Genomic DNA, 26,377 nt, shown 5'->3' with positions numbered 1-26,377 from the left:
TTCTCTGGCGAACCAGTACCCTTCAGTCTTTTTCCCAGCCCATTTCCATAGGCACAGGGACTGCAGCTGGCCTACTGTAGAATAGCTCTAGGCTCTGACAGACCATAGGAGGTATTCCTAGACTTAAACAGCCCTCCAGAGAACATCCTGGCAGTAACAATCTTTCATTTGCAATGAAGCATCCTCCACTGATGGAAACAGTAGCATCAGAGCACAGGGAGAGTGGTCATCTCCAAAGTAACCAGGTACCAAAGCAGCCACACTTTTTAATTTAACGCTAACACTTTGCCCGCTGAAAGCCCAAAGAGGTCTTACTGGTGTCATATGTTTGACATACCAACCTTTCACCCTTTCTAGTGACAATGGACTTGTAGATCAAGGCCTAGACAATGGATAGAGAGAGTAAAGAGACAGAAACATAATCTTGATTTTTGTGTTGCTGTAGTTAACTTAGTTTGGATTGTGGATACTAGGACTCTGTTCTGGAACAAAGGCAATAAGGAAAAAAAAAATCAAAAGACACGTGAAGTAAATAAGAATAGCATCTAAGCTTCAATATAGTTACCATGATTTACCCTAGCTGGGAAGCTGGCCCCTAGCTGGGAAGTCTTAGAGTGGAAAAAAGAAAAAAAAGTGTGAAAAAGCAAGAAGCTCAGCCAGAGAAGAGCTGTCAGACCAGAGCCGGGCCCGATCAAACAAACAAAAAGGGACTGATTTGTCATTGTGGCATTTGAAAAACATAATGCATGACCACTAAGGACTTTCCAGTGTTGGCAGGTATCCTTGGCTCTCACTCACAATAAACTACTTTTTATGCAAACTGTAAGATAGTGCTGGCAGGAGCTGAAAACAGCGCAGCTTTTCTAAACATGGTTTGCTTCTCTCATTTGTAATTCTTTTTTCTTTTTATCTTCTTTTAAAGGGGAGGTGGGAGAAGGCCAGTAAACTGCCTCCATTTCCATAACTACTGCTGTAATAAAATACAACAGCAAGCTAGTCCTGGGGAGGACTGAACAGAGACAACTAAAACACAGGCACATATGTTGACAGCCAAAAAGCTGGGGGATGGAGTGGGGAGGGGGTACAGCAAAACAGCCAACAGTACTTTGCCACAGCATAATGGGCTTCATTAAATTAATTGGAGCATCGCTCCATATACAGTTATTGTTTCTCTAGTTAGTGTTAACTTCGTTCTACTTTAGTACATTAACTGGCATTGGTCCATTTCTCCCAGCACTGATAGGTGAGCAGCGATTAATAAGGAACCCCTTGGCAGCTCACATATGTAGGTGTGTGTGTGCACAACACAGATGTGCGTGCGTGTACACACACATTTGTCTTCCACAGGGTAATCTGAGACCTGCTCTAGATTTTCACAGGGTAATCTGAGATCAGGATTGCATAAGCATTTCATAAATGGATTATTTTTCACTGTAGCCTGATTTGAGGGATGTTTTCTTTCAAAATCATCAGCCATCAGAACCATGAATGCATACGCGCAGCGAGTGGTCCCCCACAGGAAACACGTTACAGAGTATCTGACTTGGAAGATTAACCAGTCTCATCTCTCTAGTTTCAGAGATAATGAAGTCCAAGTGGAAAAGGAAAGAAGGGCCAGTGTTTGCGAGGTTACCATCACCATCATTATGTGAGTTGTATTCAGACAGGGAGGCCCCAACTGAAATTAAGGCCCCCATTTTGCCATAGGCTATATATGGGCGCATACATAGTAAGAGACAGTCCCTGCCCTGAAGACCTTAGAATTTCATTATTAGTGACAGAGTGTGGGAGGAAAACCAAAGCATAGAGCTGAAGTGACCTGTCCAAGGTCACAGTGCAGGTCAGTAGAAGAGTCAAGAATCAAGCTCAGATCTCTTCACTCTGTGCTGGTCTCTGTGCACTACACAATACTGTCTCCAAGCTCCAGGGGCCTTCTGAATATCTGCAGTTCTTCCAGAGATCCTACAGAAAATGACTGCATGGCTGTGAAGTTGGTCCTATTCAAATACTGCCCTCATTAGCACGAAGCAAGAAGCTAGAGAAAAAGAGAGGACCTTTACAAACAGTGATAGTACCAGAACTGATTAAGAGGCTCAGGGTTCTGAGAACAATTAGCCAATTTCCTGAACAGACATGAAGTATTGGTTAACACTGGTATATTTAAGCCATCAAAATGATTTTAGTTCTGAAAGTCAATGGTTGGGTTGCATTTTTTTATTTGCTTGTTTGTTTACTTTTTGAGGGGGTGTCTTTGTTTTTAAAACAACCTGAGTAAGATTTTTAAAGAAAACATATGGTGTCATACTAATCTCAGAAGCATTTGTTACTCGCAGCCAGATTCTACTCCACCTACTGAGTGTCTAAGCCAGTGACCCTCGACCAGGGTATCGCACTGCCTTTGGCTTTGAGAAGCTTTCAAAGGTGTCACAGGTTACCATGCAATGTTTATACTGTTAGGTGTGCGAGCATGATTGACAAAATAAACCTTGGAATTTCAAATAGGAATCCATAGAGTTAAAAACATTCTGTCCTGTCTGTGGTCTTTCTGAATTCTTTGCAACAGAAGAATTGCTCTAATATTGTTTTTGTGTAGATAAATATAATTGCAAACCACAAACTGAGATTATCTGAGGGGTGCCTTGAGTCTGACAAGGAGTGCATTGAGACTAAACAGGTTAAGAACCACAGATCTAAGCAGACAGAGTCACAGAAGAGCAATTTTATTCCACTTTATTCAAGTCTTAAAAATCCACCAACCTGTCTGTTTTTTTTAACATCCTGTCCAGTGACCCTTAAGACAGTCTCAAGAAAGTGAGGAGGAGGAGGGGGATGTACCCACCTTTTGCACTGATTGTTTTTCAGGGACTCTGAATGCAAAATAATCACACTTAGCCACCTCAGTGAACTGAGGTGCCCAACAGACAGACTGCAGTCAGGCAGCATAAATCCACCAAGTTCCTGCTGTGCTGCACACTGGGACACTCCACAAGAAACAGTGCTCTTAAAAACAGAAGTAACCAAAAGAATCAGCAGCTCCCTGATACCTCAGAGACAACTGGGGGACACATACTGCCACTTTGAGAAGAAGGATCATGAAGCTGTTTGGAAAATCCTGCAAACTTGGTGTTAATATCAAGTGGCCTTATTGCAGGCCATGGGTAAAACCAAGTCCATTTTCACTGGGTGATGGAGGACAGTGCGATGCAGGAGACTCCCTATTAGCCAACCATGCCAGGAGGCCACTTGGCATAGGTTACCTTTAAGAAGAGGAAAACATGAAGGGAGATGCAGCTGGATAACAGGGTATTCAATCTGATTCTAGGAACTGATGAATAGCACATGGCTCAACGCCAGGGGACCTCCACTCTCTTCATCCTGGCTCTCATTAATCCTTACAGAAAAGCCAATGACCTTGGCAGAGGAAGAAATGCAGGATATCTTTTGCTCCAGGATTTGTAATTCATGTCTAGAGACTCACTATTCTGGCCTGTACACATTAAATATACTGAGAGCCCCTTAATTAGGTTTGTCCTAGATGTCTCTCATACCTTTCAGGCAATTTATTCTTACAGTCTATTATAAATTGTCAACCTGAAACATTACCTTTTTGGGACAAGACCTGCCATACTGGGTATTTATTTATAAAAACTTTTCCTGTATAGTTGTCCTGTAGATCTTGACTCTGGCATTTTTGCATTTCCTTATAATGGGCAAACCTAATGCCCCAATATAGCAGTAATACATGTATGGTAGCCTATTACCACTGCAGCAAAAAGATATAGGCAATTTTTCTTTGGAAAAAATCACTTCTTCACCAAAAAAAAATGCACTTTCAGGGCAGCAGAACCTTTTTTTTTTTTAAATTAACTTAAGTTCAGCAAAAAAATTTAAATGTTTTCCATTTTCTTCCTATCAAAAAAAGGTTCATGGCAGCATTTCAAAACAAAAATGCTTGTTTTTCAAGCTAGATTCACAAGATAATTTGGATACCACTCACAAACAGAAAGAGTTGGTGATGGTCTTTTACCCAGTCTATAATCCATTCATATATTCATGGTTTTAGACAAAGGCACACCAAACTCACTGAGCACCCAGGGCAGGGGTAGAAGGGGATTGAGGGTATGCTGACGATGGTAGATGGGGAAGGGGAGTCATACTTGCCCAGGCTGCTGCTCAGGGTGAATACAGGGCTGCAAGTAGGGGGCCTGGGGTTGCATAGTGCAGTGTGGGAGGAGTACCCGCATGGATGTAGGATGCAATGGTTGGGGAGAGTACCCAATCCATCCTGTGTTCAACTGAGGCAGCCTGGCTACATAGAGCCCCCAGAAGCTTAGAAGTTGGATAGCTCAGCTATGTCAGAAACAAATGTCAGAAACAAAACATTCAGGTGCTCACTCAGCTATCTGAAAAAGTGAAACAGCTTAAAAGAAGCCATCTGTCAAGGAGTGAACAGAGCAAAGATAAGCAAGTACTGGAACCCATAAATAGTACACAAGGCTGTGGTTCAGAGAACCTGTGTTTAGTTCCCAATTCTGCCACAAACTTGGTGCATGACCTTGAGGCTGTAACTTCATTGGTATCTGCCCCTGCTTCTCCTCCTGCCTTTTTGCCTGCCTTGTCTCTAAGGTTGTTTCCAATTAGGAGTTTGTATGATACTTAGCACAATAGAGACCTATTCTCAATTGTGGCCTACAGCTCAAAGATCCTGCTGAGTCTGCCAGCTCATTAAGCTAGCATGATTTAGGCACACCAGTATCTGTACTCAATGGTACATGACAGAGGAATGCAACAGCATCACATCCAGTCATCTTTGATTCGCCAGGTACTCATTTACCACTGGGTTAACTGGGCACAGACTTTGTCACAAATCCAAGGTAGGGCCCTTGGAAAAATAGCAAGACACTTTAGCCACTCTACCACCACACGCTTGTGTGATCTGTTATTGCATTATATACTGGCAAGTCACCCCCATAACCTGAATGCAAATTCAATATATATGTGCAACATTTTTTATCACTAGCAGCAAGATTCTTACTCTCACGGAGTGTCTTTTGCTCATGCACACTAGCTCAAGGGAAGAATGATTCTCTTTTCTTTCCTTATAAGTGCTACTCCTCGCAGTCACTGATGTACCTGTCACAAGGGCCTAAACGTATTAGGAATATAAAGGGAGTGGAAGAATGGGTACCACCCCACTGTCAGAAATGGAGTCACTACCCCCTCTCCCTACCCAAGCCTCAACTGTGGTAATAATGCAGTCCAATTTCTATGGGTACTGGAAAATTAGCAGCTCAAAGTCAGATGTTTTAACATTGGGTGTGCACTTCTCCTTTCTTTAAAAGTTGACATACCTTTGTAAAATTCAATTAAAGTTACTTGAATTATTATTTGAGTTTTGCATTATTAATGCAAAACTCAAATAAAATATATACACAGACATGCACTACATAGATGTGCCCAAGAAGATTATGGGTTTTGCATTTTCCAGAAAGCATACCTGTAAGGGTTATAGGTAAACCTGATAGACAGTTTAAAAAAAAGTTGTAAAAACAGTCTTTCAGTTCTACTACTAATACTTCTACTACTAATAATAATAATTCTGTAAAAAAGCTGGCTCTCTAAATTTTGCATTTCATGGCTTCTTAATATTGTTCTGCTTCCTGAAACATAGCTGTCTTGGAAAATCATCAAAACATTAGGTTTTTAGCCCTGTAAAACCCCAGTTCAGAAGAACATCCCTCCTTAAGGATTGTGATTCAACCTGCATGCATCTTGCAGCACATGCATATGTTTCATGAAGTCAATGGAGCAGGCATACAGGCTTAAGTTAAGTATGTGGTTATGGTCAACCTAAATAGCCACAGACTTAAAGCAGGTTCTTAAAAGCAATTCCCTGAGTGGAAACAAACTTCCCTGCCTAAGTATCTTATGATCAAAAGTTTCAGAGGTGAAAGATGCACTGTGCCCAATATTCCATTCCCCTCCATTAGTTATAAATGCATTGTCTATTAGTAGCATTGTTCATACTTTCTCTTACGTTATGAGAAATGGAGAACAGAAGCAGCCAAAATTACCCTCCTCTCCACCAACTGCTTTTACATACCTTTGTCATGTCCCTTCTACTTCATCTCCTCTTCGAAATGAACAGTCTATATTTTTATTCTCTTCTTGTATGCAAGTTTCCTCATGCCTCCAGTCACCTTTGCTGTGCTTCTACAGATCTTGCCCTACTGGCTCTACCCCTTTTTAAAACAATGTGAGCAAACATCACTTGATAGTCAAAGTGATTTATACAGGCGCATTTTGATATTTTTAAAGCATTATTCAATGTTACTTTGTTACTCAGGAGAATCTTCATTCTTCCACCCAGACCTTAATTTCATTACTGATTTGTTTTCAAAACAGGAGATCTCAATGCTATTGATAGGGTCTCAGAGAGCTGACAGCTGCTGAATGCCAGCTTCACTTTTGCATGTGTCCCTGGAAGAATGCATCCCTTTTGTCAGAATTAGAGGTGATTTCTTCCCTCGGTGCCATCCCCAGAAATAGTATACATGCAGCCTTAGCAAAACAGCCATCTCCCCTCCCTGTCCAGGAGACATAAAACAATGCATATCAATGACCCTCCTTCCTCTGCATCTACAGCAGATATTAATCTTGAGGACAGATGGACAGGTGCCCTCTGAGTGGTGTTATATCACTTACTTGCAACTTCCTTTGTTAACTAGCAGTGAACAAAATTAAAAACAAAGGCTGTGTAGATGAAATGAGAGGCATGTGTGCACGACACTTTCAAGTGGGCTAAATGCTTTTGCACCGCTTTAGTGGTGTCGGTGTTTGCATGCCTCGGTGGCATATTGCATATTCATTTCAGCCTCTGTAGGAAATTCGGCAGTGTAATGCGCCTTAAACGAGTTGGGGCACAGCAAACTCCTCTGAGGAATTTTAGTTTGCTTCCCCTACAGATGCAGAGCAAAGCACCGGGCTCCGTGCAGCTCCACAGATCTACAGCAAGCCCTGCAGGCAGCCTGACAGCAGACCAGGAAAGCAGGCTCCACCCAGAAAAGCGGTGAGCCTGATCTCCCCCCACCTCCCCGATCCTGCCTGCCTACCTGAGCTGCATGGGGGCCTAGTGCTTCCCTCCATGGCTGCGGTGCCCCCTGTTTCTCCTGAAATGCTCTTCAGTGCACTGGACCTCTCTTCTTATATCACTGGAGCCACTGCTACATTTTTCCAGCCTATTCAAAATGCTGCTAAAGTAATATTCCTCTGACACTGCTCATAAGCTCAGGCCTGCTCCAAAACCCAACCGTGTCAATGGAAAAGCTTCCATTTACCTTTATAAGCATTGGATCAGATCTTGTCAACTCCCCTCTCTTCCTTCTTTGACCAGCTTTAAACCAAGGAAGGGGAAGCAGAGTGATTTATCATGCTATTATCCCATTTTTTAACTTTCCACGAGAGTTGAGTTTCACCTGTTAGGTGACAATCCTATTCTCAATGGTTGAAAGCAAAGGAAAGAGAAGGAAGAGCAGGGAGCATGGTTCTAAGGAGTTTTCCTGTCCGAAATCTGAAGTGACTACATTAGAAGTCAAGCATGTCATCCCAGATTACTATATCAATAAAAGTTCTATATTCCCCACACGTCATGGTTTGCTTTATTTATGAGGGAGAGGGGGAGACAAAAAAAGGGAAAAATTAGTGCTAATAAATTATTAAGGGTTCTAAAAATAAAGCAAAATTGATTTTCTGTCAGTAACCAGGTTTCATTTTTCAAGCTCCAAGATCTCCCATCTGCTTAGGCCTGGGAACAGCTGGAGAGAGAGAACTCTTCCCCTCTTCACCATTACAAAAAACAAGCAATTCTAACCCAAATGGCTAGAAGCACATCTATGCTTTAAAACCAGGAGTATTTATTGCTCAAAGATTTGCCTCAGTTAACGTGCCCCCGTAGGCTACCGTGGTTAAGCACACCTGTTTCTTGAGCCAAACAGCCCACAAGGGAGCCACGTGGCAGTATCGTGTCTAGCCATCTTTTACTCCCTAGGCTGAATGGTCAGGTGCCTATTTATACCTGGGTCAGCAGGGGGACCTGCATCAAAAGTTCAGAATGACACTCAGACCTCTATGCCTGGAGCTTTGTCAAAACACCTTACAATCCAAAGAAGTAGTCATCCAAGTACAGTCCAAACCCACACCTTCAGTCTTACCTAACCAGCAGCAAGCACAGGTCTTGAAACATCCACAACGTGCTCTCTCTATGAAGCATTACTCAGGAAACAGCCAGTCACACGCTGCTATAGCCACATTTTGTACCAATCATCTGAACATGGTAGGCGTACATAAATGGCCCCACAATAATACAGTCCTGAGGTGAGAAAGGCACGGGTGATGGTAGCAAAGCATGCAACTATAGGCACAGGGTGCTATAAATGCACACTATACTTCCATGCAACATCTGAACACTAAAATGTAGCCTTGGCAGTAGCTACTATGTGCACACATAGGAATAAAGGAGGACGTGCATGAAACAGAGCACCACATGGCAGACATGGTCCTTCAGACTGAGGACAAAGGTGGGATAAGGTCTGTCAGCAATTCCAGTTACTTCTCCACAGGTTAAGCCTTCTAGCTCACCTTCATCCAACCAGCCAAGGTGCTGATTAAACCTCTGAACTTCAGGAGCAGGGCCAAGTGAGTTGAAACAAAATGCTGAGGGCTGTCAGCATCTTCAAGCCACCATCGCTTGTGCCTGCTTTGTCTAGAAACTCCTATTTATCTTGGACCAGGAGACAATGGAGTGGAATCTTGTATGAGAACACTGTAGTGGTAGAAAACCAACACGGCCCACTAAAACCCCTCTGTTCCTGACAGTGATCTGTGCAATGTGCCAGAGAATAACGACCTGTCGTCAGCAGCAACCCATGCATCCCATGTCACATGTTCCATACATTCATTTCAGGAAAACACTACAGAATGACCAGTGAGCTAGAGCTGCTTACAAACCATGGTGCTCTGATGACAAAATACAAAACAGAATGCCTGAAAAAAGAAGATAGAAACTGGTAGACACTCCGACATGCCCCCTTTGGAATTCTGCCACCTTCACAAACTGCTCAAGCTTTATTCCCATGGGTCTCATCTGCCATGGCATTCCCATGAATACTGACCATGGTGGAACTTCCCCAAACCCCAGCCTAAAGAGTGGGAAATATCTAGAGAAATACAGGCATGGAAGAGACTATGGAAGGTATGCCAGTAAAGCCATTCATTGCACATTGCAGGCTTGCCTTGCAGATTAGATGCATTAGTATCCTTTGCCTGTATATTATGACCTCCGTTCACTTAAAGTATGTGCTTCACTAAGCCACTGTCCCCTCCTAATCAATGCTGTACCTTCTCTCTCCTCTCCTGAAAGAAGGGAATTGACTGACTGCTTTTCCCAAATTTCCAGGCCTGCACACATAGTCACAATTGTTTGGTTGATTTTGATGTCCCAATGGCTTTTTCCTGATTTGCTCTTTTCACACCTCTTCTCAAGAAAAAGGCTGGGGCCATATCTGCCCCTGGCTGTTCTCATGAGAGGGTGGGCTGTGGCAACATGTCATAAAGAGAGCTAGTGGGAAGCCTTGCCTTCTGCAGGGTCTCCATGCAACAGCAGACTCTCAAACCAAGAGAAGGCAGCTTTAAAGACTGGACCAAAGGTGTCAAGGTCCAGTAGATTATGGATGCCACCTCGGTCTCTTCTCCCAAACAGACATTCTGATTTACACCTTCTTGGACAACTAGCTTTGCTTGGTCTTCCCATTTATCACAAACTGTGGCTTTTAAGGGGTCTGTGTTGGGTAGAAGCTGTTGCTGTCCCTCAAGCTCCCATAGGGATCAGCAGTGTTGCTGTGCTGATGAATTACCTGGGTAATTCCACATATGTTTTTCTTATATCACCTGCTTTATTAAATATTGAAGGAACTATTACCTCTTAGCTATGTCAGTATGATTGTGTCTATTATTTATAACAGGGCATATTTATTATGCCTTTTCTCCCACACTCATTATCTCCTGATCTCTCAACCTTCCTTTTAAATCACATTTCAGGCAGCTAATCCTGCCTTAATGTCACAGGAATGCACACAAAACCCCCAGGAAATCTCTGGCTTTGCGATCCCTGATACTTTTCTAAAAAAGAAGTGAATTTGATATTTGAGAAACAGAGGGGAATAGCAGCACTGGTACAAGTCAAGCATAGTCAAGAGCAGCAGGAAATGCAGTGAGGCATACCTTTTAAACAGGCATTTGCTCCTCTGCTAGCCTAAGCTTCGCAGAACAACACTCTAATACTTGCAGTTCAAAGGGACATGTGGGAATTCTACACTACTCTAGGGCATGTTGAGAAAGAGGACTTGCTATACAGGTCCTTCTGTCCATTCTATTAGATTGAAAACCAGACATACATATGGAAGTTGATGGGTTCCAGTATAGGCACTCAGGCAGATGACCAAGTGTGAGAAGAAACCCCGGACAGGGGCTGGAGCAATTTTTATTTGAGGTCATTGCTCTCCTGAGGTGAAAGCAGTGATGCTGGGCACTGAAGCAATGCTTCCCAGTGATGATTTTCCAGCCCAGGATTGGTACTTGTATCACATACTCATTGCTGCAGCAAGAAGAAAGTCTCTTGGATGAAAGCAGGTAGCTGGGAGCACATTAGAGTTCAGTCCTTCTTTCTTTGCTGATTGAATCCTTGCCCATCAGTCAATGAGACATGGTAGGTCCTGGGGGAAGGGGATGGAACCATTCTGTGTGGGATACTTTGTCAAGAAATTGGCAACACAGCCCATAAAACCATTGGTAGTAGCCCATGGACATCAGGTTTCAGCAGGGGTGGGGGGAAGAGAGGGACACAACTTCAGCTGCGGGCATTCTCCCTGTGTCACTGCACGGACAAGTACTGGCTGTGGGCAATCTCCCCATTCTGCAGCAGAGACAAGCATACCAGGTGGCAGTAGCCAGATCCTAGCTCCTGTGTGCCTCTGACTGGTATGGATCATTCCATCCTGTAGCCAGAAAAGGTTGCTTAGCCTTGGCTTTGTCTGTTAACTAGGGGTCTGTCTGGCCAAAATAGCAGCGCTCAGTTTGTCTGAAAGGCCAAGTCACCTTTACCTGAAAGGGAAACCAAAGCATCAGCCAGCTCACCTCAAGAGACCTCTCAGGAGACAGTGCCCACTCTGTTCTGCCCACAGCTCACCCTATTCTGCCAACTCTGAACTGCCACACCCTATTCCACGTCCCCTTGAGCAAATAATGTCATTTGTGCTGACCCATTTAAGGGTTTCCAGGATTAACAAGTTCAGATGAGGCTGAGAATACCAAGTGGTTTTCAACTGCAAGACAAGATTTGTCTTGATCACTGCCATTGATCACTATCAATGGGTGGTGAGCAATGGATATGTCTAGTTGGCAGCTGGTATCAAGTGGAGTGCTCCAGGGGTCAGTTTTTCAGTATCTTCATTAATGATCTGGAAGAGGAGATGAAGTGCACACTTAGCAAGGTCACGAATAACACCAATCTAGGGAAGAATCATAGATATACCAGATGATAGGGCTAGGATTCAGAAAGTCCTTGACAAACTAGAGGATTGAACCAAAAGCAATCTCATGAGGTTCAGTAAAAAGTGAAAAGTCCTGCACTTAGAATGAACAATCCCACACACCAGTATGGACTGGGGACTGACTGGCCAAGAAGGGGGCTACTGTAGACAATAAGCTTAATATGAGCCAGCAGCATGCCCTTGTTGCCAAGAAAGCTAACAGCATACTGGGCTGTATTAGCAGAAGCACTGCCAGTCAAGGGAAGTGATTATGCCCCTCTATTCTGCACTGGTGAGACCACCTCTGGAATACTTTGTCCAGTTTTGGGGCCCCCACTATAGAAAGGATGTGGACAAATTGGAGAGAGTACAGCAGAGGGCAACAAAAATGGTTAGGGGACTAGGGCATATGTGCTAAGGGAACTGGGCTTATTTAGACAGGAAAAGAGAAGACTGAAAGGAAATTTAATAGCAGCCTTCAACTACCTGAAGGTTGGATCCAAAGAAGATGGAGCTAGACTGTTCTCAGTGGTGGTAAATGACAGAACAAGGAGCAATAGTCACTAGTTGCAGCTTCTTTCTAAGCTCCCTTCTGGTGTCATGGAAGCTCTAAGTCAGACGCGTATTAACACTGAGCTACAGCAAATTACCATTCCTCCTTCCATCCAAGATTTAGAGGTGACTGCCATTTCTTCCATTAGGCATTGCTGATATTAATTCTGCCAAATTGAGCTTGGGTTTATTATATAATTAATTGAGCTAGCAGTTAGCCACAGGGAAGAGGCAAGAAGGCATATGCTTTAATATCTCTACCTTGTTGCACACTGGTAAGTCTGTTGATGCAAGATTTTCTTGCCAACAACTCAGAACGAAAGCCAAAGTTTACCCTGCCTCATGTGGGAAATTAATGGTGGGATTCCCTTCAGTGGGAAGCATGTGATTAGACTCCTGTGCATCACTCTAAAAATGCACCTCTCATTTTAACTTATCTCTTTTTTCCAAGTTAAATTTAGGACATTACACAACAATTGTAACAAAAACAGTTGAATAAAGGAAGCTACTTACGGAGTTATTTTCTCACAATTATCCTTTTGTAGGCATAATAAAAGAAAACAGACCTCGTAATTTTGGAAAGACTCATTTTAGCTCTTTTCTGAAGAATTCCAGGGTAGCACAGGAGAAAGTGTGATCACAATTAACACTCTCTTCTTCTATAGTACTTCACATGCCCAACAGAAAAGTGCTTCACCCACGCAAAGAAGAAAAAAATCTTGTACTCCCAGCCCTTTTCAATCTACATATTTTGCCAGAAAATAAATTCTCCAGCACAGAGAACAGGGGTCACTTTTTTGGACTGCAATGCAGCCCCCACAACTTAGCAAGTTATTCAAAGATATAGCCTATAAAACTAAGCCAGGGGTGCTCAACGCATGGCTCACAGCTAACGTGCTCCTTGCGAGACCCTCTGACATTGCTCGTCTTTTCTGTCTGTCAGGGCAAATTTTGCTTTCCACAGAGGCATATTTCTTCAGGTTGAGAAGACAGAGAACAATGTTCCTGTAGCACTTGACTTGCTCATTTGGGTTGCCTAGGAACCAGAAAAGAATGGGGACCACTGGATCAATCACCTGCCACATACCTGGCTGAGTTGGAGATTGAATCAGCTTTGGTTTTTGCAATAGCAAAAAGGGGCCTAAAAGATGGGTAGCTTGGAGATTCATTTGGTGGAGAGAAATTTCTTGGTAGTGTAAATCTAGTATATGCTCTTCATGATGCCACCTACTCCTCTTCTTGGCATAGAGATGTGTCTAAGTGGGCCAAGAAGAAGAAATGGGCATGGCAGGCTTGGAGTATGATGTACTACATCGATGCTAGTCCATAGCCACCTGCCTGAGACCACTCCATGGAGGATACCAGCTAAAGCAGCTCTGTGGTCTCCTCCAGTCTTGGGCTCTTGCTGGGCACAGCAGGGCAGGAAGGCCAAAATGCCAGCTAAGTATTCAACCATGTGGGAAGCAGAAAACCTTTATAGTGTAAGTGCCATTCCACAGCATGCAGAAGATTCCAGGATCTGTTCCTTGGCCCTCTGAAGTCAACAGGGGACACGCCCATTGGCTTCATTTGGTTTGGATTAGGTCTGAAATCCAATATTGCTACAGTAACTTAGGCTCTTCTCCCAGTATTTCCTTTATACAATATTTTATATGCTTGTACATTATCAACCCAGGAATGAAGTTCATAGCTAATTCATTTTACAGATCACCTAAGAGGCAGACTGCCTACAAGTGGGTGAAATAAATGTACTACCTTTCCTAATCACTCATTACTTTCTCTCTGGGGGAAGGAAGAGGGAGGAAGAGGGAATGGCCTTGGGAATGTTTCTCTGTCTCTGGCACAGGAGTCAGCCACAAAGTGGGATCAGATATCAATCATGAGTACTGCATCAGCCACCTTCGTTTCTCCTCTCTCAGCAACAATCCTGGACCAGCTGAATTCCACCACTCACGGGCAGAAAGTGAATCCTCTAATGAAATTCTAACTACAGCTTTCAAAAATATTTTTGGAGGAATAAATGCTATAGAAAAATAGGTTTCTATTTTTGTCAGAGATGCTTCAGCACTGGCTGTAAAGAAACTCTGGTCTAAATCATTCTAAAACTAAGTGTTTGATACTGTTCTTTCTTTGTAAGGGTAAAAGAAATATAGGACCCTTCAGGAGGCAGTATACATTCATTATTTACCTCAAGATGTTCAACAGACCTGGGCTATATTTATTGCATTGTTATTAGCAACTTAGATGACTTTTGACAAGTTACTCTGCCCAGATTCTCAACCAATGGTTCAGTGCATCTTGATACTAAAGTCAAGTTAGATTAATTGAGAATCTAGTTCTGTGCTCTTCTGTAGCTCACTTTTCCTATGCATATAGGCAAGATGGATGGAGAATTCCATCATAAAGCCCTTTCAGACAGCTATCTTTAAGTCCTGGGTACTGGCATTAATACCATTTCTCTCTCTCAAGAAGAGATATGTAGCTTTTCACTAAGAAGGAAGTTTCCATAAGATGCAACTTTAAATAAGTCTTAATGCCAAGATTTAACATAAAGGAAAACTTAGACGGCCATATTGTATTCTTATTGTCCATTCTGCTGTGCATCAGTTAGTGCATAAGTTTCCTCCATATAATTTTAACCACAAAGCAATGGATAACATTTTTATTACTTTTATTCTTTTTAAGTTTTCTAGCTTTCCAACATTCTTTCATAGCTGACTTTGCTGATCAGTAAAAGGCAGAGCACAGAGCCTATGTGGCACATTGAGAAGTGAATGGGATCCTCTACTTTCACACCAAGGATGGATTTTCAGTAGGACTTAGCTCTCATTGGGTCCTAAAAGTTATAACTACACCAATGGGGCTCTCCTGAGACAGAGAATTTCAAGGCAAAACTGCATCCACAAGAACTAGCAGCTGGGAAAAGTTTCCCCTGGACTGGGACATAATGTCCTCCTTCTTCCTTTCTACCTCCTGCAGCTGGTGTTTGCCTTATTTGGGCACCCAGGACCCAAGTCATTTTAGACGCGTTTAAGAGCCTCACCTTAAAGCCCTTTATACAGCTCTAGCCAATTAAAGAGGTACTGAAGTAAGCTTGAATTTGAGCTATTAACTCCCTATTAAAGGTGCCTTTACATTTCCTGAAGTCTGGGCCTAAAGTTAGAGAATCAGGTCTACTGTATGTGCTTACAACACTAGCATTTCTACTTACTTGTCTCATGACACTGTTGTTTCAAAACCTAGAGTATGCATTCCCTTGAAAGTACCTTTCTACACAGTATAGGATTGATCCAGCACTTGCTAAGCTTAGCAAAATGTTTCCATTGACATCAATGGATGTGACGTCTGTTGTTCTACATTTAACCAGAATACACAAAATGAACAGCAATGTAAGAGCACGGTCTTTGGGTGGCTCAGTGTGTATTTAGATAGTAGTTTGATTTATTTAAGAGTTTATATACATTGCTTGGTTATGTTCTTGGAGAACTGCTCCATTTTTAAACAAGCTTGATTTGTTATTCTTTAGATTTAGTCTTCTACTAAATCAAAGGAACAAACAAGCCCCAAAAAATATAGTATCCCATTTAGTCAGCGGGAAAACTAATTCTCCATTTTCCTTTAAACATTCACTCCTCACCACCCAACAAACATTTGGTTTTTCTACTGTGGTCTTATGAGGATGCCATTTGCAGCACGCTCAGGTGGTCACTAGAGTCAGGCTATTTTAAACCAGTACATGACCGAGTCCAACCTACAGGTAAAAGTTTATTTCCACAGCCACTTGTATGCCACAACTCTGGAAAAATAACTCCAAACACTGTGTTCAACCTGAAGGTGTAATCAGACCTTCAAGGCACATCTTCTCAGGGTAGAAAGGAAAACCCATGTAAGGTCTTGTTTTCTCTTTCCTTTATGTTGAAGGATGTTATGGCCATTTTAGGAAGAAACAGAGTTCCATCCCCAAAGGAATATTATTTTAAAGCCGCTGAAAGGTCTGTTATTAACTTCTGTCAGCATTTTTGGCTTGTTTATCAGGAAGATTCTTTTCCTAGACTTTAACATGTTCTCGTACACACAGAACTGCTGAATTTGCTTGCAGTCCTTCAATAAGCAATGCCATTAGAATGAAAAGAAGGTGGAGCAACAAAATGAGAGAGAAACATTAAAGAGAAACTTGTGTGTGAAAGTACTCAGATACCATTTAAACACAAATGCATGCCCTTTCCAACACCATCAAAGGCTGCACATGGACCAACCATTTTTGGTGTCTCACCCTTTGCTTCTCAATCACCTTATGCTTAATTCGAACCTGATGATTCTGCAAAGACACTTGAAAGCAGTATAACTTCGCATACAGCGCACAGGGTTTGGGATTCAGAAACCTAGGTTTACTTTCTAGCTCTGCCGTTATCCACTAGTGACTTTAGCTAGTCCCTCATTGTCCAGTTTCCTCATTTGTAAAATGAAGATGATGCTGCATCACTTACTGTTTTGTAAAAAGCATAATGAAAGGAATTGTAGATCCAAGTATCCTGCCCAAGTTTACACACATATTGATCCTATAGAAGCCAAATACATTACTATTCCAGCAGCTTTTAGCTGAAGTACTACGTATATTCAAACACATTTTTTCCTTTTAGTAATATCTGTACCTCTTCCCACCCCAGTATCACATTGACTATTTCTCAAGATCCCTCAGCACCATAGCACATTGAAAATAGCTGTTGTGGCACACTGGAATTCCCCCTTGCCTCCAAGTCTTTGAAGAGTCATCTACACGTTCCTCAGTTCTCATAGGCAAACAAGAAGCAGAACTACGGGACTATCTGCTTCCCCCATTCTGGACCTCTTGTTGTAGCACTGTATCTTGTCTAGTTATTTATGCAAGTACTGAACTCATGCATTTTTACTCCAGGCCTGATCTTGTTTTCACTTACATTACATAAGTGAAAATCTGGGGAGTTCAATAAAGTGAGATGAGAACTAGGTTCTCCCCATTTGAGTCTCACATCTTTTCCACTGAGAACGTCTGCTTTCAATCTAGGAGCTACTGAAAGTGCAGGCTAATGGAAGAAAACTGATTTCTCAGTCATAAGAGGTTTTGGGTTCAGATGTTTGCAGATAGAAAATCCCACCTTAAAACTGATTTTCTGTGGAGCTGCGACTCACCACCAGGGCACTACTTCTTGTCTAGGACTGGCATTACAGACTTTCAGTCTCACCATTGGCTGCCCAATTGCCAAGTGTCACCTCAGGTCAGGCATAGTCTGCCTCTTCTATACCTCAGCTCTTCAGTCAGGTTATAAAGTCTTTACTCTCCTAGGGGGACCAGCCTTCCACAAAGCCCCAAAGAAAGCAAACAGAGTACCCAGCAACTGCTAGCCCATATTGCTGTCTCTCAAAATCCCAGCTGGGCTCCTCTTCAGTTCCTCCCTTCTTGCAGAGTCACAAGACACCTGGGGCTTTTCCCCAATGTCCCTTAACAACAATCCCACTGAGAGAAACTTCAAACAAGCAAAATTCAGCTTAAGTACTTTTAGTCTACACAGGCTTACATTTCCAGTACCTCCAAAATATATCCTCAGCCTCTTTATTTTTCTGGCTACACAACCACCAACAAACCCATCTCTCTAAACTTTCTCCGTTCAAAAATCCACTACCACCTGAGTTTTCCACTCCCTTTTGAATATACATGAAATCATTTGCAGGTGTGCCTGGTAACCAAATTATCCATGAAGTCTTTTCTGTCTGCCAGGGATTTATACACCCTAGGACAGGGCAGGGGGTTAAAGCCTCAGAACATTTTTCCTATTGTGATCTGACATACCATCTTGATGGACTCAAACCTATTTCTCTTAAGGTCACCTGACCAATAAGACTGGCAATTTGGTGAAGATTCAATTTTTAAGTGTAGTCCTTGTGAAAGAGGAATAAACTAATAAATGTACTTTGGCCTCTGGTGATTATTCAGCTTCAACAATTTCAATTAGACTTGGCACCAGCTTAATTTTCAGGTATATTTATTAGGCTTGTGAACAGCTAAGCATTTAACTGTTTAACCATTCACATATTGATAACCAGTAATACCTTACTGGGTATTGTTTAATGAAGGGCAGGGAGAAGTCCAGCAGGGAAGGGAGCAAAGGGAAGCGGTGTGGTGCCCCGAAGGCTCATTGCTGGCAGCAGATGCATGTGTACTTCAAGGCAGAAAGTGGGGAAGGGACTGGGTCTGCACTGCCACAAGAAGTATCTGGGCCCCTGTGGCTCCCCACTGCCTGCCCCAAGGTGTGCATGCATCCACCACCGGCAACAAGCTGGGCCAGGGTTTCATGGACCTGACCCTGGTGGACCAGCGGCAGCAATGGGCAAGGGGCTTTCTCAGCCTGGTGCTGCTGGCCCGTGGCTGCCTGGGGCCCAGGGCTGGGTGCAGGCAGCAACAGTGAGCCCATCAACAGCCCCATAAAGCCACAGCAGCAGCATTCATTAATTTACTGTGGCCTAATAGGGCCTCACATGTAGACACTGAGACTTTACTGCAGAGCTAATTAGGCAGCTCTGCAGTAAACTTCTTGTGTAGATGCACCCATCTAATGCCTTGGAACATCCCATGCTTAAAGTCTGGTTGAGGGAAGGCCACAGACTGGAAGAAAGCAAAGGTGAATACTTGTGCCTGCAGAAATATACAATCACAATGCAGGCATACTGTGTTGGAATCAAGTCCAGGAAATTTGCAGCTTTACAATAGGAAGGTGCAGATTCTCACAGCAGCTTTGGAAGGAGACTGATGTTAATCTGTAGCCCACTCAACAGCATTTTACTGTTTGTGTGAGAAAACTGACTCTTTGCAAAATTACCTAATGATGAAATGGAAACAGCAGATGCCACTATCAGACACTTTGGTTCATGAACTCATTATGTTCTCCCTTGAAAAAGGCAACATGAAGCTCTTGACACTGTCCCTCTACACAAAACAAGAATGAAGAATGGGCCCTCAAGAAGATCACTCCAAATGATAAGCCCCTCTATTTATGGCTTATGTCCAAGCATGGGTTGCACTGTCATTAAAATAAGAGTTTGCAATCTAAGCTGAATCCATCCGGATGCAAAATGAGTCAACTCGGACTCCATCTAAAGCTGGATTGTCAGCTCTCATGATTTCACCATGAGTCTCATTGTGACTAGTGCTTTCTTAAATCCCAGATTCTGGATTCATGGCTTCAAGGAAAATGTCAGGTACCATTAAAAAAACTAATGACTTGTAAGGCAAAGTAATGATTTTAAATGTTTGACTCATAACTTTTGATAGGAATCCATGGAACACCAAGTTGCTCAAGTGACACAACTCATGCTACTTTCCATTAAGCATATTTTTTCTAGTTTAATAGTGTAACCACTCTCAATTTAGAGAGCTGAAAATAGAGTTGAAACAGAGCAAAATAAAAGTCTTGGGGTAAATCACTGTCTAAGAAGTAAGTGTCAGTCACATGGGAAAAGAAGTGACACAGCTGTACAGCCCACCATATCTCTTCCCTTCTCTCCATCTTCCTGAGTACACATCCTTCAGTCCTCAGGACACAAGTTTTTTCACCACTGCAGGGTGGAATAATGCAGTTCTCCCAGGTTCAGACAGGGCTCTGGGCTATAACACTCAAATGCATACCAGCAGGTCTGATGGGGTTTGACACCTGTGGTTCTTCCCTTCAAAAGTGTGTGACCTATAGTGAATACAGTGACCAGTCATCCTTCCTGAATCAAAGTGTTGTTTAATGTTACCAAAAGAAAAGAAGCATTTGTGGGGAAAGGATTTAAAACAAGAGTCTACAAGAACGTCTAATATACCCAAAGCCCTACCAACCTGTGATACTGGCATAGGCAAGATGAACTTCTTCAGTCCTCCAGAGTGTACTAGTATTAGTATGGTTTCTCCACAGCAACAGTCCCATTCATGATCTTGATACAGCCTTATAATTTAACCAGAGTCCCCTTCGTCTTGTTAATTTAGGGGCACCTGTTCTACTTGAGTTCAGTAAGATTAATGAAGCCAGGACATAGAATCATCATAGCTAATAATTCAGACAATGCCTTTTAAGTGTTAAATGTTTCCTGAGGAGTGTCTTTTCTTAAGCCACTGTTTCCTTTCTACGTGTGGTTTTTTTCCCTATGAAACCAAAACAGTATGAAATCACAGGATTTCAAGGGACCTCGGGTCCCAACCCCCTGCAAAGATGTAGAATTTGCTTTTCCTGAATCATCCCAAAGAGCCACCTATCCAGTCCTATCTATCCAGGATAGAGTTCTATCCTACTGTATATCCATACAATAAATATCCCCCAAACCAAATCAACTTACAATATTCATAATTTACTGCAGAACAGCTCTATATCCATCTTATAAAGAACACCAGTAATTCAGGTGGGGAGAAATAACTTTCACTTACCAAGAATTTCTGACCCATTCTGTAATTGTTTTGCTTTTCTAAGAAAACTCAAACATGGGGGGCAAAGAGGTATTTTCAAATACTTATCCAAGGTCCCTCTATGAAAGGGCTTGTCATTATGGAAGCGCATTATATGTCCCGGTCTCCTAGGTTCCATGCCTTGTTGTGAATCAGTATCCCAAGAGGTACCATCCTATAAAGCAATTATTTTGGGCAGAAGGCTGCTTACTGAGTTTTGGCAAGCCATCAAGGGCCGCACAATAGGCAGCCAGGGACAGATAAATATTAATTTTCTAAATTTTTTAGGGGCCCCATGGGCCGGATAGAATGGCCTGGCAGGCCACATCTGGCCCCTGGGCCACATTTTGCCCACCCCTGCTGAGAAGCTTGCCTTGCCCACTTGTACCCACTCAGCCTGCAGCATATCCTAGGAAGTTGGAGTACATGCCAAGGCAAAGAGCCTGACAGTGGGGTTGGGATAAATTCAAGGGCATTCTATAACAGCCATACTGCCTCATATCAAGGATGGGGTAAGTTCTGAGCAAGTCCAAGTGGGAGGAGTATGTTTCTTGGTGGTATTTCTTGGTGTGGCTTGGAGACAGGGCAGACAAGCCCAAAACTGCTAAGCATCTGTCCCTGAGCTGATCAGACACATGGGAAACAGTTTGTAACAAATCACAAAACAAAGTTTACTTGCCTGGCTGGGGATTTGGAGTTCTGGATGCTTTGCAAGGCTTAGGTCAGAACAAGACTCACATGGGCCCAATCCTATACAAGCTGGTATGCAAGAGGTGAGATGCAATGAGATGAGCCTACTCGTGGGAGCAAGAGCTGCAATTCTATCCAGCATTTCCAAAGCAGTGCTCCAAAACTACAATTCCGTTAAAAAAGAAATTCCTGTGGGATGTTCCCCACTTTTCTTCCTATTCATGAGACCAACACCCAAACAGTCATGACTCAGAAACCAGGCAAAATTCCGGAATCATCATCATTTGAAGAATGGGCTTGTCTAACAAAGGATTATCTCTCTTTACCTCCTACTACTGCTCCTCCTTTTCCTTGCAATAAGCGTGGAAGAGTCAGGCTAATGAGCAATGGAGAAAAAACGTCCCCAGTGCACCATTTTACTGCCTGCTCTTTGTCCCACTTTCCAGGGGAGACGGAATCAGAAAGTTTTAGAAGCAATTAATACCAGTACAGCTAATGAGATGCTTCTAAATCCTGCCTCACCTGCATAGCAAATGGAGAAGTACATAGCAGCTTCTGAGTATTGACAGCTCTGTTCCAGGTCAACGGAGCTGGTTCTAATCACAGTCATATCCCTTCTGCACCCCCGTGATTCTAATGCCTTCAAAGGGTTTACATCAAAAGGGTCTTCACCGGGAGTTTGAGTTCGTCATGTCTTAGACTGATTTACACTGACCTGAGAGGAAAAGTGGGCATTACAGCTGCAAGTTTATTTCTGAGCCTAGAAAATAGCTTTTGTAAATCTGGATTCACAGATGTTTGAATCATATGTGCTTTGAAAGTTCCACAAAGCTATTTGAGAAGAACATGAGACTAAGGGAACACCCTTCATGCAATAACAATAACAACTGTAATAATTATAATGCCTAGCTATGATGGGGCACTTTACATCAGTAGGTCACCAAAGCACTTTACAAAGGAGGGCAAGATCATTATCCCTTTATTAGAGATGAGGAAGCTGAGGCACAGAATAGTAATGTGACTTGCCCAAGGTTACCCAGCAGGTCAGCAGCAGAGCTAGGAACTGAAGCCAAGTCCACTGAGTCCAGGTAAGTGCTCTACCCACTAGGCTTCACACACAGTAAACATATCTTTTTCCAAACACTGAGGTTATCTGCCTGTATATTTTTTTACCTGAAGAGCGTTTACAGCCTATAGCTGTGTTCTGGCTAGAAGTTCTTAGGGGTAGATAGAAGTGCTGACATGCAGAGAGAGAGGGAGCAGAGTCATGCCAAACCACTGCAATGAACAGAAAATATTTACAGCTATCATGGAGAAGGGTGAGAGAATGACACTCATTTCACATTTTTTGTTGGGCTTCAAGAGATGCTGCAAAAGTCTTGACAGTTCCTCTGACCTCCACCTGCTATGTGAACTGTTTGTCAGTTCTGCCGCTTTCCTGGGTGAGAAGTCTTACCATGAAGTCACAGGCCACAAAGCTGCTGAAGGCTCGGGATGGATGAAAAGAAGAGCAAAGAAAACAGAGAAAAATGGAAGAGACCAGCAAAAGAAAAATGTAACATACTGTACAAAACAGTCTTTTGGTGATTTAAATCGTGGGTATTTTAGTATTGTCACACTGAGATGTGAAAGGCACTGTAAGAACTGTGACTGCTTCACCACCTCCAGTTGGTCCCACCTCAGCAAGGTGTTTAAGCTCATATGTAATTTTCCTCTGTCCTTTGCTTTGAATGTTACATTTTCTTCATGTTAAAACAGACGCAGGCTTATGCTGTGACAGTCTTTGTTCACGCTGAGGCACAATCATATCTCAGTGTTTAAGGCATGATTTCCAGCTATCTTTAAAAAAATGGCAGGCCCTTATCAATGGGTGGAAGTTCCTAAAGCACCAAAGTGACTTAGAAGCACTATGGGAATGGAGCAGTGGGAATTATGGGGTTTCTCACAAAAAAACCACCTCACCTGACTGAATCCATCCCAAATCTTGTTGGAATTAACCCTAGCTCCATTGTGCCCAAGACTCCACAGATGGAGTAATTTTGTGTAATGTTGCTGTGCAGTATTAAGCAGATGCTCCTTTCCATCCCAGAGGTAGCTGCATTTCAGTGTCGTTAGGTTATGTAATTGATAAACAAACCAAGGGAAATTCTGGCCTCAGAGAAGTCAATGGAAAAGTTTCTATTGACTTCAGAGGAATCACGATTTCACTTAGAGAGCTTTGGATCCTTCTATAAGGAAGTCACTTATAGACATATAAGCTTCCTGTAGGTATTATAATTATGTGTGTTTTCTTCATGTCTCAAGGCAAAAGGAACAAGGAACACCTTTAAGAAAAACTGCTCTAATCTAAAAAAAAAATCTTAAAAACAGATTAAAGGCATTCTGTTCAAGATTGTAACAATCCTTTTTTACATGTTTGTATCTTTAGATATTGCATTCAATCACTATGCAGAGAAGCTACATCCTTTCTTAACTATTGTAGATTTTCTAACTCCTTGATGCATATAGTCAAACATTATGTACACATATGTTTATATAAAGCCAAATTCAAGTCATTGTACTGCACCTAAGGAAAAATGCCTTTGCATAGACTTTGGCTATATTTTCATATTTTCAATGCAAATATTGTGTTGGCACAACTTGATAAGACTAGTGGGTTATTTTCATACTCCACGCTTTTAACAGGTGGTTAAAAAAATGAACCAGGAGAAATCACTTCTTTTCAAAATGGCACACCAAGGTCTTTAAGTTTCTAACAAATCCTCTAAACTATGATCACAATTGTCCCACATTTCCCACAGGTTTCAACAACCCACTGCAGTAGATAGATATTAAAGTGTCATGCATTTTACCACCCGAAAAACAAACATTTCATTATCTCCCACCTAAAATTTGAACAATATACAGTGCTACTACGTGACTCACAGAACATGACTGTGTGAATGGCAATTGTAATAAATATACAGCTTATGGACTGACACACACTTTCTTTTATCTGAAGGTGGCAATACGCTTTGAAAAGCCTTTCACCTCATAAAGACTGACTGCACAGAGAGAGTTAAATAAGTCTAATGAATACCTTTCAGCTAGGACTACAGCTGCTAAACTGAACACAATTAGATCTGCGACTCATGAAAAGGAGCTTGCAAAGTTCCTCTACTGCTGCATCAGTAAAATGTGGCAACATTTACAACATCCCCATGTGACAATCAGTGTTAACAGGTGAACCTGTAGAACCAGTAAAATATATGGACACAAAATCACAATTTGAAATAAACTCACAGATAATTCACTGTGACAAACTAATCAGTTGTTTTACAGTCACCTGATGAAGGCTCTTGAAATTGGAAGAAGCTAAACCAATCCTGCAAGGATCACCATTTATTTTAAATGACAGTATAAAAGTGTGAAATGGGTTAGCTTCCTCCCATAACAGGGGTTTTTTAAGTGCCTTAGATGTATTCCAATCTAATGCTGCACCCTATTAGGAAAGATATAATTTTTAAAGAGCGCTAATTTTCTTCCTAATGTACTCACCATTCATTCGCTAACTATGGAGTTTAAAGGAGTAAGTGGCAGAGACTAAATGCCTAGTTCTTCTGGAAACCTGAGTTTCGTCTTGGTCATCATCACAAGTGAAATGAGTATAAGTGGCTCAGTTCAGGTAATACCCACAACTGGTCATGGCAGCTCAGGAGAACCCAGGACCCTGTAAAGGTGAAGGGGTGGAAGTAGTGGGGGGAGATAAGGGAGTTGTGGGATCAATACAGGAGGTGAACTAGCAAGCTAGGGAATTGAGCTTGTGCAGAGCTGTCAATCTCATCCAGGAAGGCAGAAACACAGAAACAGGTTTGAAAAAGTGAAGAAGTGAGTCCCACTGCATTATAAGCCCCAGGGATGGGGTTGGGAATCCCTCCCCACCCCCCACCATTCACCCAGCCTGCAACTTCTAAGCTGTACCTAAAAGTCACCAGGCAGGCAGCTGCCTCTGAGAGTAACTGTCACCTCTCCAGCAAGTGAGGACTGTTCAACGCACACAGCAAATGTGAAGTCCCTGCCAGGGGCTGCCTACAACGTATCCGCTGGATCTCAGGCAAGGGGGGTGTCTGAGATAATGACCCAGCTTTTTAGTGCACTCCAGGAAGGACAGGTGGTTTTGCACAGGCAGAGGGGGACGATCACCCTGCAGACCAGAAGACGGACAGGAGGCACCACAGGAAATACCCCTCTCTTCCCGGAGCCAGAGCAGCTACTACAACTTTTCCTCACTTTCTTCCCCAGGTGTCAGGCTGGTAGATGGAGCCGTGCACATGGTAGTCAAGGAGCCTCCTCAGGGAACAGGCTTGGGAAACAACTCAGGGCTTGTCTCTGGGGTCCCCAGTGACACTGACCTCTGGGCCATCTCCAGGGGCCCTAGGCTCCACAAGGAAAGCAAAGGGGGGATGAGGGTGGGGGAGGAAATGGAGGGGAGGGGTGTTTGAGTGTGTGAGTGTGTATGTGAGTGTGTGGTTGTGTGTATGTAAATATATGTGGGGGTGTATGTATGTGGGAGTGTGTGCATGTATGTGGGAGTGTATGTGAGCATGCAAGTGTGAGTCTGTGTATGTGTGTAAGTGTATGTGGGAGTGAGTGCATGTATGTGAGTGTGTGTGACAGCATGTGTGTGGCAGGGAGTGTGTCCGTGTGTGTGGGCATGTAAGCGAGCATGAATGCGAGTGTGTGTGTATGTGGGAATGTGTGCATCTATGTGAGCGTTTGTGAGCACGCGCGTGTATGTAAGTGCATGTGGGAGTGTGTGCATGTGAGTACATGTGTGAGTGTGTGAGCATGGATGTCAGAGAGGGCGGGAGCGTGACCCGCCCGGGGCTCCGACCCCCGGCCGAGGCGAGGAGCCCCCCTTGCCGCCGCCCCCCCCCCGGCGGCCGGGGCGATCCGGGCCGGGTCGCGGCACTCACCGGCGCTGCCAGCCCAGCAGGAGAGCGAGGAGAGCAGCAGCAGGAGCGAGCCGAGCAAGCAGAGCTGCCCCAGCACCAGCTCCTGCCTCCTCCTGCGCGCCGGGCCGCGGGCCGGGCTCCCGGGCAGCAGCAGCACCAGC

General features: G+C 43.2%; 1 protein-coding gene across 4 annotated transcripts in view; it reads right to left on the bottom strand.

The window, feature by feature from the left end:
* SLC24A3 (solute carrier family 24 member 3) overlaps positions 1 to 26,281 on the bottom strand; it is a 441,617-nt gene extending 415,336 nt beyond the window's left edge. For all 4 annotated transcript variants that reach the window (XM_019544063.1, XM_019544066.1, XM_019544065.1 and 1 more), the window contains exon 1: positions 26,238 to 26,281. The gene's annotated coding sequence lies outside the window, so the exon portion shown is untranslated. The remainder of the gene's footprint in view (positions 1 to 26,237) is intronic.
* Between the last annotated feature and the right edge of the window lie 96 nt (positions 26,282 to 26,377).

The sequence above is a fragment of the Crocodylus porosus genome, unplaced genomic scaffold (genome assembly GCF_001723895.1).
Source record: "Crocodylus porosus isolate Cpor-Errol unplaced genomic scaffold, CroPor_comp1, whole genome shotgun sequence".
NCBI classification, from domain to species: domain Eukaryota; kingdom Metazoa; phylum Chordata; order Crocodylia; family Crocodylidae; genus Crocodylus; species Crocodylus porosus.
The sequence above is the reverse complement of the archived record's forward strand: the minus strand, read 5'-3'. Positions and strand labels throughout refer to the sequence as shown.